The 9,583-nt window shown below is 48.0% G+C and overlaps 1 long non-coding RNA gene across 1 annotated transcript; it reads right to left on the reverse strand.

Moving 5' to 3' along the window:
• Positions 1-1,671: 1,671 nt before the first annotated feature.
• LOC101484432 (uncharacterized) lies at positions 1,672-8,348 on the reverse strand. Its single transcript, XR_013100757.1, has 4 exons — positions 8,213-8,348; positions 7,139-7,211; positions 2,180-2,349; positions 1,672-1,775 (listed from the first exon to the last, which is right to left on the reverse strand). It is a non-coding gene; the product is annotated as an uncharacterized LOC101484432 (long non-coding RNA).
• Between the last annotated feature and the right edge of the window lie 1,235 nt (positions 8,349-9,583).

Raw genomic sequence — 9,583 nt, forward strand, 5'->3', positions numbered from 1 at the left:
AAGGCTTGAAAAATGTAATTTGGAGATGCTATTAGGTTACTGGGCAGTGCCACGTTCTGCTAAAAAAGTTTAAAGTGATGATTTCTTCAGTTAAAACAAAAGCTCAGCACCTTTTAAATGGTCTCTGTTTGCAAAATACATGCTAAAGGGATTGGAGAAAATTGGTTTTAAAGGAAATTGACTCTCAGAAATATTGAGTAAGCAGTGACTCTGTATATTGTCTCTGCGATGGAAACCTAGAGACCTGCTGGGCCTATCAGAAAACAGCTTATTGTTTGATAAATACACACTGGCGCAGGAGGAATATTTCCTTATTAGAAATTCAAAATCCCTCAAGGAAGAATATTGGACACAATAAATCATTTAGCACGGCCGGCCGCCTTCACTAATACTGCCGAATCAGCAAAGCACAGCCAACTCTTATATGACCATCAATTATTAACACAAGCTAACCTTATTAGCATATTCTTCTCCACAGCACAGAGACATAATATGGTGGTGGATAAATACTACTTGCATACTAGATAGATAGATAGATAGATAGATAGATAGATAGATAGATAGATAGATAGATAGATAGATAGATAGATAGATAGATAGATAGATAGATAGATAGATAGATAGATAGATAGATAGATAGATAGATAGATAGATTTTCCTATGGCTCATCTCCTTCCCTGGTCTCTAATCTGGTCTAACTAAGTAGGAGCTGGATGGAATCTGACATGTGGATTATGAGGTGATTATTTATGGAGACTTTTTAATTAAAAGAAAAACTGCTTATTAGGAATCCTCAGTTCCCTCATTAATAGCAGACAGAGGAAGAGTCTGTGTTGTTGGAGAGTTGGCAGGGAGCACTAATGAGAAGGTGGAGATGGGGGGTGTTGAGGGAGAGGGGTTCGTTAGTAAAATGGCAGAGATATAAAAGCATGGTTGAGAGCAGTGAGACAATTTCACATTAAAACAATATAACCCGGAGGTGTGTGAGGTGCTCTCAGTCAATGCTATTGATTCCTCGGGGTTCCTAAAGCCTATGGCCACAGAGTACATGAAAATCTTCAGATTTATGCGTTCTTGTCAAGACTAATTTAATTTCAAAGTTGGTAACAAGTTTACAAAATACAGTTTAAGTCTAAATTTTTGTTTTCCATTGTACTTCTCACCATGGGATCCCAGAGAGACATTAAATTATTCCAGATTTAGGAATTCCACGCCAACTTAGAGTCATTGAGACAAGGCTGAAGGGGCACACTGCTTCAACTTTGCAATGTACAGTTGTCTTGTTGTAAGTGTGGTGAAAGCAATGAACACATGAATTTCATTTTATATGTGGAGACAGAGTCAATCTGGGTCAAATTGGATTCCAAACATCTTACCAAAAACTTTGATATATACTTGTAGGAAGGTGCAGCTCCTTGGCCTGAGCCAGAACATGTGGATGAAGTCTGTTGGCTGGCCTCTGCTATGAGGGCATAATGGCCCCATGCTGGTATAAATCTTTGCCAACCTTGCATTGTGAGCTCTGTGTACCACATGTTTAATGTGTGTACCAAGTCTAAGACTGGCATCACTGGTTAAAAATACTGCAAGATAAGAGTTTCAGGCTCTTAATTTTTTTTTAGGTTGATGCTGTTAAGACCTTGGGTGCAATAATTTACAGTTGATGTGAAAAAGAATTTGCTCCTTTATTGGTTTCTTAGTTTTTTACATACTTGTAACACCCAGCCCAGTCGTCTTCTTATTGTTGAATGATGAACTCTGACCTTGACTGAGGCCTGCAGTAGAAAAAACACATATTTGATTATGAATTATAACAAAGTACATTATATAAGGGCAACTACTAATGGAAAGATAATATGCTTCACAATTTAGATAATTAAATGCTTCCAAAATGATTCAGTTGAGGTTTTCTACAGAAACTGATGGGCCAGGAAAGAAAGAATCCACAATGCTCACATGTTGTCTTAGGACAGCGTACCATGCATCAAACGATTGTGCATGATGTGAAATAGGCTGCAAAGAGACAAAGTTAGCAGATAGCAGGTACACACAGTAGGCTCTAGTGTGGCTATAGTACCATATTTTTTTTCTTAGGTGGAGACTGAAAGAAGGAGTTTTTGTTGTTCTTGGTCTTGTTTTTGTCCTCAGTGTTGAGATTTGAAAAGTAAATTTGACTAACCTATTGGGATACACCTGTTTATCTTGTGGGTGCTTTCAGTTCTATCCATGGAAAATCCTTCTTCCCACTCACAAGGTCTTGAATAATCAGGCCCAGTCTTTAAGTCTTCATAGTACTCTATCAGCCCAATAGAGCGCTTCATTCTCAGGCTGCTGGTTTACTTCTGGTTCCTGGAATATTTTAAAGTAGAATGTGAGGCAGAGCCCTCAACCTTCATGAGACAGACATCCTCTCTACTCTTAAGATTAGGCTTAAAACTTTCCTTTATTAATGTCATGATCCTGGGTCCTTTTGACCCAGCGTTTTGTGTTTTCTCTTCGCGATTTTGGTTCTGTTCTCTAATTGGTGTTTACCCTGTCCCCCCCCCGTGTGTTCCTGTTTTATTGTGAAGGTCTGCGTCTTATGTGAGTGTTTTCAGTTTGCCTCCCTGGTCTCGTCATGTTAATCACTCCCAGCTGTGTCTCCCACCTGTGTGTAATCTCCCTGTGTTCTGAGTGTATTTAAGTTGTATTTTCTGTCTTAGTAATCGCTGGTTCTTCTGTGTTGTTTCCCCTCGGTCTCCCTGCGTCTCTTCATGTGTATTTCCCCGGATCTCCCTGCACCGTCATTCCTGGTTTGTGTTGTTAGTTTACCCAGTTTAGGTTTTTGGTTTCATGTTCACACCCGTTGCTGTTTGTACCCACTGCTGTAAATAAACACGCACCTGCACCAGAGCTGCCGCCTTTTGGGTCCTTTCTCCAGCCACTAATCAGAAGGTCGGTGGTTCGATCCCAGGCTGCATCCTGGCTGCATGCCAAATATCCTTGGGCAAGATACTAACCCCATGTTTGCCTACTGGTGGTGGTCAGAGGGCCCGGTGGCGCCAGTGTCCGGCAGCCTCGCCTCTGTCAGTGCGCCCCAGGGCAGCTGTGGCTACAATGTAGCTTGCTATCGCCAGTGTGTGAATGGGTGAATGACTGAATGTAGTGTAAAGCGCTTTGGGGTCCTATGGACTAGAAAAGCGCTATACAAATGCAGGCCATTACGAACCAGCCACCATGGACCCAGCGGCAGTAAATCCGTCCGAGGAGCTCCAGGACGACATTGCGTACAATGTGGAGATTCTCCTCGGGCTATGGCTGGAGAACCCTCCAGAGGAGCTTCGTCGTGCCGTGGAAAGTCGGCTACAACGGCTCTTTTCTGGCCTGCCATGGCTTCTGCAGTCGCTTCCTCCGACCATGCAGGCTTTTCTCCGGCTCACACCGCACCTTCTCTCAGCCACTCCTGCCTCGCTGCCCGACTCGCCGGATGTGATCTTGCCCGGCCCGTCGGAGCCGTCTGCAGGGAGGAAACGCCGATCGCGCCGCAAGCGCGCCACCCCACAGCCGGACGTTCGGGCTTCTAAATCGCCGGCTGTGGTGAGTGAGGACTCTTTTTCATTTTCGGACTGCATGACTGTTCATTCAGGGGCTGCGTTTTGTGTGGCGGATGTCAACGCGAGCTGCTTATCACCTGTGCAGCTACCGGCAGCTCAGTTAGCTCCCCCGCAGCCACTCTCAGCTCAGTTAGCTCCCCGGCAGCCACTCTCAGCTCAGTTAGCTCCCCGGCAGCCACTCTCGGCTCAGTCTCCTGTGCCTCCTTCAGTTCAGTCTCCTGTGCCCCCTTCAGTTCAGTCTCCTGTGCCCCCTTCAGTTCGGTCTCCAGTGCCCCCTTCAGTTTGGTCTCCAGTGCCCCCCTCAGTTTGGTCTCCAGTGCCCCCCTCAGTTCGGTCTCCAGTGCCCCCCTCAGTTCGGTCTCCAGTGCCACCCTCAGTTCGGTCTCCAGTGCCGCCTGTAGCGCAGGCCCCAGTTCGGTCTCCAGTGCCGCCTGTAGCGCAGGCCCCTGTAGCCCCAGTGCCGCCTGTAGCGCAGGCCCCTGTAGCCCCAGTGCCGCCTGTAGCGCAGGCCCCTGTTTCCCCGGTTTCACTCATTCACTCCATGCAGGGAGAAAGTCTAATTTCACCTCAAGGTGCTTTTCACGGTTCAGCCGCCATTGGCACAGTTTGCCACTCCAGGGCTTCCCCAGAGGCTAGGTCTCAGTCCCCAGCTGATTCTGGACCCCTGAAGTCTATGCAGCCACCTGAGAACTGCACCATGTCAGCGTTGCCTGGGCAGAGCCAGTGCTCAGTGCATCGCCAGTTGCCTTCGTGTTTGCCAGAGGACTCCATGACTGCTGGCTTAGTGGTGACTTCTGCTGGAGGGTCCGTAGGACCACTCCGGCCTTCGTCTCTAGTCTCCGCTGGAGGGTCCGAGGGACCGCTCCGGCCTTCGTCTCCTGTCTCCGCTGGAGGGTCCGAGGGACCGCTCCGGCCTTCGTCTCCTGCCTCCGCTGGAGGGTCCGAGGGGCCCGTTCAGCCTCCTGCCTCCGCTGGAGGGTCCGAGGGGCCCGTTCAGCCTCCTGCCTCCGCTGGAGGGTCCGAGGGGCCCGTTCAGCCCGTCCAGCCGCCTGCTGTAGCTCCATCATCATCCTCGCCTGGCCCAGCCTCCGAGCCTTCAGCCTCGCCTGGCCCAGCCGCAGAGCCTTCAGCCTCGCCTGGTCCAGCCGCAGAGCCTTCAGCCTCGCCTGGTCTAGCCTCCGCCTGTGCTTCGCCTGGTCTAGCCTCCGCCTGTGCTTCGCCTGGCCCAGCTTCCGCCTGTGCTTCGCCTGGCCCAGCTTCCGCCTGTGCTTCGCCTGGCCCAGCTTCCGCCTGTGCTTCGCCTGGTCCAGCTTCAGCCTGTGCTTCGCCTGGTCCGGACCGCCATCGCCTGAGTGGCCGCCGTTGCCTTCCGCACGGCCGGCCCCCGGACCCTCTTCGCCTGAGTGGCCGCCGTTGCCTTCCGCACGGCCGGCCCCCGGACCGCCATCGCCTGAGTGGCCGCCGTTGCCTTCCGCACGGCCGGCCCCCGGATCGCCATCGCCGGAGTGGCCGCCGTTGCCGCCGTTGCCGTCCGCACGGCCGGCCCCCCGAACTGTGTCCACGTCGCCGCCGTTGCCGTCCGCACGGTCGGCCCCCCGAACTGTATCCACGTCGCCGCCGTTGCCGTCCGCACGGTCGGCCCCCCCCGAACTGTGTCCACGTCGCCGCCGTTGCCGTCCGCACGGTCGGCACCCCCTGAACTGTTTGGACTCCTGTGCTGTCGGCCCCCTGGCCGGCCCCCTGAACTGTTTGGACTCCTGTGCTGTCGGCCCCCTGGCCGGCCCCCTGGACTTTTCTATTTTGGACTCTGTTTTTCCTTTGTTCTGGTGTGCTTCGTTTCTTTTGGGTTTGGGCTCTTTTTTTGTTTTTGTCTTTTGGCCTTCTGGTGCTCCGGTTTTGTTTTGCTTCGAGCCCTCCTTCCTGGGCCCCCGCCGCCCGCCCTGGTCGGGTTGTTTTCTGTTTTTTCTGGCTGTTTTGTTTCTTGTTGGGCTGTCTGGAGCCAGCCTTTGAGGGGGGGGTACTGTCATGATCCTGGGTCCTTTTGACCCAGCGTTTTGTGTTTTTTCTTCGCGATTTTGGTTCTGTTCTCTAATTGGTGTTTACCCTGTTCCCCCCCGTGTGTTCCTGTTTTATTGTGAAGGTCTGCATCTTATGTGAGTGTTTTCAGTTTGCCTCCCTGGTCTCGTCATGTTAATCACTCCCAGCTGTGTCTCCCACCTGTGTGTAATCTCCCTGTGTTCTGAGTGTATTTAAGTTGTATTTTCTGTCTCGGTAATCGCTGGTTCGTCTGTGTTGTTTCCCCTCGGTCTCCCTGCGTCTCTTCATGTGTATTTCCCCGGATCTCCCTGCACCGTCATTCCTGGTTTGTGTTGTTAGTTTAGGTTTTCGGTTTCATGTTCACACCCCGTTGCTGTTTGTACCCACTGCTGTAAATAAACACTCACCTGCACCAGAGCTGCCGCTTTTTGGGTCCTTTCTCCACCTCCACACGGCTTGCCCCGGCAAACCGTGACAATTAAAGCTTATAGTTAGGCCTTGTTCAGGTGATTCTGAATCCTCCCTTAGTTATGCTGCAATAGTTTGCAGCTTAACTAATCTAGTTTGCCGAGGGCTTCCCATGTGTTTCTTCTTCACATACCTTTCTCTGTTTACATACCACTCTGCATTTAATCATTAGTTATTATTAATCTCTGATTCTCTTCCACAGTGTGTCTTTTGTCCTGTCTTCCTCCCCTCACCCCCAACCAGCAGTGGCAGATGGCCGAACCCTCCCTGAGTCTTATTCTGCTGGAGGTTGCATCCTGTTAAAAGGGAGTTTTTCCTTCCCACTATTGACAAGTGCATCCTCATAACAGGATATCTGATTGTTGGGGTTTTCTCTGTGTTACTATAGGGTCTTTGTCTAACAATATAAAGCACTTTGGGGTGATTGTTGTTTTGATTTGACGCTATGAAAATAAAACCAAACTGAATTCAATTCAATTCCAATGATGTATCAAATCAAGCACCTAGCCATGCAATCTGCCTTTTAAAAACGTTTGTGAACGAATTGGTCATTCTAAACGTCTCACTGAACTGAATTTTGATACTGTAATCAGATGGCAAGGTTGCAACAACCCAGTCTGTGAAATGTCTTACCTTGTAGATATTCCACAATCAATTGCAAATGATATTATTGCAAAGTGGAAATGTTTAGGAACCATAGCAACTCAGCCACAAAGTGTCAGACCACATAAAGTCACAGAGCGGGGTCACCGAGAGCTGAGGAACATAATTCGTAAAAGGTGCCAACGCTCTGCTGACTCAGTAACTGTAGCGTTACAAATCTCTTCTGACATCAATACCAGCATAAAAAATGTGAATTCAGAATGTCATTGCACGCATTTTCATTGGCTGAAAAAGTTCTGTAGGTGCAATGTGTAGGTGGCCTAGCACTTATAACCCATATAGTGTAAACAGTTAAGGTCAGGCGGACTGATCCAAATGTTGATGGTACCAACACCAGTGTTGGTGTTTGTGTTTTGTTGTGCTGTCACAAGACTCACCGGCACTGAGCACACACATCTAGGCTCCAGTGAGTGACAGCAAAGAGAAGCATCCTGTGGAAGTATTTTAAAGCTGTAAATGAAAACATTGCAAACTGTGAAGTGTTTAGGAAGGAAACTCTACTGCGGCAACAACACCACTTCATTTAGAGATATTAAAAACAATAATAAAAAGAAAAATCTGAGACCGGTACATATGCACAGACATCACACACATTAAAAAGAATTCTGGGTTTAGCACCTTACCCAGGAATTCTTTGGCATGCAGACTGGAGCATGCCAGGGATCAAATCACTAACCTTCTAACTGGTAGATGGCCCACCTGTAAGGTGTCCAGATTATAGCATGGTGGCTTCACCCTAATTTTAGCTTGTTCTCCAAATTTGTCTCCACAAACTAATTCAAATGATCAATTTAAAATGCATAAAATGCCATACAGAATCAAGCTATACCTAAATATATCCGTGTTTCAGTTTATTAATGATGAATATTTCCAATGCATCATTTTTGGTTGTCTATTTCTATGTGATTTTACTTTATGTAATTACAACCTGTGGGTGTTTTACTTTACCAAGCCATTTTTAAAATGCATTTAGCAATTTAGAGATCTTGGTTATCTCATGACCCTGCTTAGACTCATGCTTAGACTCATGACCCTGGTGCAGGGTCATGAAGCTCCATGAAAGAAATTTTTCATATTTTGAAATCATGGCATGCAAATAAAATCCGAGTTTTATTTGAAATTGGGAGTTCATTTCAAAAACTCTGTGAGAGAGAGAAAGACCCCCAGATGACCCGAGACTTATCATTTGTAGCGCCATCATCAGTAATATTGTGGTGAATGAGTCTCAGACAGGCAGTGTCTGCGGAGGAAGCTCTCATGTGGATCACATCATGAAAGAGAAAATATTACACTTTGAAAAATGACAAACCAATGGAGCATGAAAGCATGCATTGCCAAACAGCAATTACCGTTTCCTCCCTCAGCCCCTGCAGAGAAACTCCACACAGAGCACATCTACCACGCCTGTGTATACTATAAGCAGCATCATGAATTAACCAGCAGCCACCTACCCAAATTTCCAAGACAGCTCAGCCGAGCTGGCGCAGGCCTGCGGCTTCGTGCACACAGCTGGAGTGTCCACCTAATGTAGTGCATCCTGAGGTAAGCCCTGCTGTTTTGAATGAAGTATTTGAATTTGAATGCAATTGTTGTGACACGAATCCAGAAAGTCTCCCAAGCCGGTCAAATGAGGTCTAGAAAACACCAAAATGCCCCGAGCAGGGGGTGGGTTGTGTTGAGGTCAGGCTGCACACACACACACGCACACATGGACAAACCAGTGGCGAGCGCTGTTACTGGAACTCTCATATTGTCTCAGTCCAACAATGCAGCAGCTGGCACAAACAGGGAGCTATTTAACAGCCACCAATTGATGCTATGCCACCAGGTGCTACTGTGTGCCTTTCCCATCCTCATTTTATGCATCAGCAGAATTTCGTTTGCCTTTATTTTCATAGCTCAAATGCTGGAAAACAGGAGGGGGTGGGGAGGGGAGGGGTGCTGCCATAAAAGCTGATATTTACGCCCGGCTCCTGAAATGGGCCAGCGTGAAAGGTGTGACATTGTACTTTCACACAGCAGCAAAGACAGATACCTCTGCTGCCTCTTCCCGTCTCTGTGTTTGTACACATCCATGTTCAGCGGGTTACATGTGCATTTGCATGTGCTGTTCGTGTTTATGGTTGTCTGTATGTACACACAGATGCAGACTCTGCTGGGTGTCTACATCTGCATGATTGTGTGTTTCCCAGTGTGTCTCAGTATCTGTGTGGGTTGTAAGCACCAGAAATAACACACTTCCATGGGACCTTTTAAATGGACACCATCTGTCTCTATCAGGGAAAGCTTTGGGGAAACTAATGCTACGGCTCAGATGCTTTTTACCAGCGGCCAGCTGAAATGAACCGGCATCATTACTCTGGAAGGAGAAGAAAGAATGACTGTGAAACAAATTTGATAGACAAATTTCTTCGGCAGTCAGAAAAGCAGACAGAAAGGAAAGGGAATGAAATCTGACTGCATTCTTCGGGATCTAGATTGTGATTCAGTGTTATATTTACAGTGCTGGGAGGTGCAGCCAGTGAGACACAAAACATTTCTTGCATGGATACGACTTGTCATATTGTCCCAATGCAAACAAATTCTGAACGCAAACGCACACACTTTGACAAAGAGCAGCACCTGGGCAAACTCCCTGTCTCCCTGGGCCCATATGAAGAGCTTATCATTCATTGTAATGGCTTTCTTTTTTCACCGTATTTCCACTGTCCTCTCTATTGTTTTCACGGAGCACACGACTAACTGGACTGGAGCTACAGCTGATGCACCTGTGCCCCTGTGTGCGCATGTGTGGCATCTGTACTGCCTGTCTGGCTATTCAT

The sequence above is a fragment of the Maylandia zebra genome, linkage group LG11, assembly GCF_041146795.1.
Source record: "Maylandia zebra isolate NMK-2024a linkage group LG11, Mzebra_GT3a, whole genome shotgun sequence".
NCBI lineage: Eukaryota > Metazoa > Chordata > Actinopteri > Cichliformes > Cichlidae > Maylandia > Maylandia zebra.